This window comes from Rattus norvegicus, chromosome 18 (assembly GCF_036323735.1).
Source record: "Rattus norvegicus strain BN/NHsdMcwi chromosome 18, GRCr8, whole genome shotgun sequence".
In the NCBI taxonomy this organism is placed as follows: Eukaryota; Metazoa; Chordata; class Mammalia; order Rodentia; family Muridae; genus Rattus; species Rattus norvegicus.
In genome coordinates, this window is record NC_086036.1 from 78,427,943 (window position 1) to 78,431,405 (window position 3,463).

The following is a 3,463-nucleotide window of genomic DNA, read 5'->3' on the forward strand; positions in this document are numbered from 1 at the left end:
CGTGGACACAGTGTGGCCACTTCTCCCGACCGCGAGCTGCCTCACACCTGCTACCACAATGCCTTCCCCACCGTAACAGACTGTTTGCTTGAGAACTGTAAGGCAAAATAATCTTCTCCCTCCTTCTACATTTTTTGCCTCATCAGTGATACAAGAGACAAAAGGTGAATTCCCATGCCTTGGGAAAAGAGGAATTTCAAGGATCTTTTTTTTTTCTTTTTCTTTTTCCTTTTTCTTTTTTTCGGAGCTGGGGACCGAACCCAGGGCCTTGTGCTTACTAGGCAAGCGCTCTACCACTGAGCTAAATCCCCAACCCCGAACTTCAAGGATCTTGACCAAGCAGACCATCAACAATGCAGGGCTAACCCAGAGCCCAGGATTCTGTGACCCTACAACTTTCTCCCTCTCCACAGACTGTTGAAGTCAGTATTGGAAACAGATTCTGCTGCGACGATGGCAGCAGGCAAGTCCTGCACCATATAGGGAGGGGAGAAAACCCAAACCACAGCAGACTAATGGGGCTGCGAGGGGCTGGGAAGTGGAGCTCACATCAATGTCAGCATTGTGAGGTGGTAATGGCTGTACATCCCGTGTATGTGGTAAAACACAGGGAACTCTGTGAATTCAGCTAACGTGGGCTATGCTTCAGTAATCCTGACTCACCCTGAAGTCAGGGTTTTTCCTTAGATGCATCATCTGCATATCGTTCCGATGATAGCCAAAACGGGACTCAGTCACAATTCAGGGTCTGTTTACTTTCTCACCCCCCACAAAAAACGTAGGTGACACCAGCTGTTGTTAAAAAGAAAAAAACTCCAAATCATAAGCCCAGTCGCCCTGAGATATGAAAGTTAAAAAGGCAGCTTCCCTTATTTCTTTCTCTTGTCTCTCCCAATTTCTCAGCTCTTCTCACAGTTACAAAAATGTACAGCACATACCTTAGGGTTTCCATTGCTGTGAACAGACACCGTGACCATGACAACTCTTTTTTTTTAAGATTTATTTGTTTGTTTGTTTGTTTGTTTATTATAAGTACACTGTAGCTGTTCGGACACACCAGAAGAGGGCACTGGATCCCATTACAGATGGTTGTGAGCCACCATGTGGTTGTTGAGCCATCTTTCCAGCCCCGACCATGACCACTCTTATAAAGACAAACATTTAACTGGGGCTGGCTTACAGGTTCAGAGGTTCAGCCCATCATCATCATAGCAGGAAGCATGGCAGCATCCAGGCAGGCATAGTGCTGGAGAAGGAGCTGAGAGAGTTCCGCATCTTGATTTGAAGGCAACCAGGAGAGACTGGCATCCTCAGGCAGCTAGGAGGAAGGAGGAGCCCAGGCATAGGGAGACCTCCAAGGCCCATCCCAACAGTGACACACTTCCTCTGACAAGGCCACACCTCCTAACACTTCTCCCTATGGACCAAGTATATTCAAACCACCAAAGCGCTGTACCGAAAACTCTTTTAAGTTTTCTCCTAAATTAGGAAACGTTACCTGTGACACTATGGGAGGAGAATGGTGACGTTGCAAGCAGGTGGTGGCAGTGCTGTGCTCCAGAATGGTGTAGGTTGAAGCAGTAGAGATACTTAGTGCTTTCAAACCGCATGGACCTCCAACAGGCAACGTGGACACTGATTATAAAACACATGGAAGGATGCCTTTTGTTCACAGTAACACAGCTCTAACAGGAGAGCCATGGCTTTGAACTATTTGTGGGAAACCCCCACATTTTGTTATATCTGAGCCAGAGGTGAACTTACAAAGAGAGAGAAGAGAAAAACTGCAACACCACAAAAAGTGGGAATAAAGGGAGCTTTGAGGGCAGCCCTCCTTAATCTCTCCAGCAACTCCCAGGTTCCCATCAACTCCCAGGGAGAAAAATCAACCTTCTCTCCCTCAGTGTAGTCATCCAGAGACTCAGGCTGGCGCTCAGGGGACTATAGATTAGCTGCACATTTTACTGTTAGTCCTCATTGGGTGTTCATTTTGGAACTCCTGGAAGAGTCCTCATGCTCAGTGCCCTAGGCTGTATCTGGCCTGAACCCCCTGTTTTGCTGTCAGGCAGCATCTGGCTGGAGAAGGCTTGTCCATTATGGTTCACCTGGGTTCCGTGTCGCCAGTGATCAGCATGTTCCTTAGGGAAAAAAAAAACCATTATTATTTTGAGAATTTCACCCGTGACTACTGTACTTACTTACTTTCCATCCCACAGTATTCCCTTCAGCTCCTTTCCACAGCCCCTGCTCACTTCCTGTCAATCTTATGACCTCCTTTTTCATCATCATCATCATCATCATCATCATCATCATCATTATTATTATTATATAGGTATCATATATAAAGACAAACTGATGAGTCCACTTAGAATTTAAGCAACAGTTCTTCCAGCGCTATGAGGCAGGAGGAAGGGATAATTTCCCTCTGGAATCAGACACAGGACTCTGGATGGTCCGATGCCCAGAGAACAGAGGCTGTGAGGGTTTGACAGGCCAAGCCAGGGCGTAGAAAAGTACCAGATTCATCCTGGGAGGCCAACGGTAGCCCACAGAGGGAGCTGAGGGCCTGCATACTGCATACTGTAACATCAGGCGATGCAAGGGCTACAAGAGATCCTGGACCGACAAGATGAAGAGCATCTTGAAGCTCCGCCCTGTGGGGGGCGGCTTCCCTGCATTCAGCCCACCCCAGGCTGTGGGGTAATGTGGGGACTCTAGTGAAGAGGCCCGACTCTGCATAGTGAAGAGGCCAGTATGGACTCTTTGGAAACTTCGCAAGGAAAAAGCAGTTCTGTGAGTGAGGAAGGGAGATCCTCAAGGCAGCCTGAAAGGATTTTGTCCTAAAAGGAAGGTTTGGGCTAGCTTGGAAGGGCGAGAGGAGGTCGGCCTCTGGCAGAGCAGGGCAGGAGGACCATGCGTGGAGGGACCTACAACTCCAGTACCCAAGGAATAAATGGGTGATATGGAGAATCATGGAGGGAACTCCCGCCTGCAGGGGGAGCTTGACCCTGCTTCTGCAGTCAGTTCACTTGGAACCTCCCTATTCAGGAGGATGGTCTTGCTATACTGGGCTTTCCAGTGTGGGTACATTATAACAAGCAGTCCCAGGAAACTGCACTCCTCTACCTTAGCACATCAAGCATGAAAACACGGACACATCTACCTAGATGTGTTACCAGCGCTTTGTCGATAGCTTTAAAAAAAAGGGGGGGGGGTGGGGATTTAGCTCAGTGGTAGAGCGCTTGCCTAGGAAGCGCAAGGCCCTGGGTTCGGTCCCCAGCTCCAAAAAAAAAAAAAAAAAAAAAAAAAAAAAGGAAAAAAAATCGTGTCTCCTCGTAGAAAATACTTAAGAAGGAAATCAGCTACTACCCATGACTTAGTGGATTGTCCAGTGTCGTCTCTCTTAGCTGAGAAAGCTGCCTGTGTCTCTCTAGGAGAAAGGCAGGGCTCAGTTTGTACTGCA

General features: G+C 47.9%; 1 non-coding gene across 1 annotated transcript; it reads right to left on the minus strand.

Moving 5' to 3' along the window:
* Nucleotides 1–239: 239 nt before the first annotated feature.
* Nucleotides 240–320, minus strand: Trnat-agu23 (transfer RNA threonine (anticodon AGU) 23). Its single transcript has one exon. It is a non-coding gene; the product is annotated as a tRNA-Thr (tRNA).
* Between the last annotated feature and the right edge of the window lie 3,143 nt (nt 321–3,463).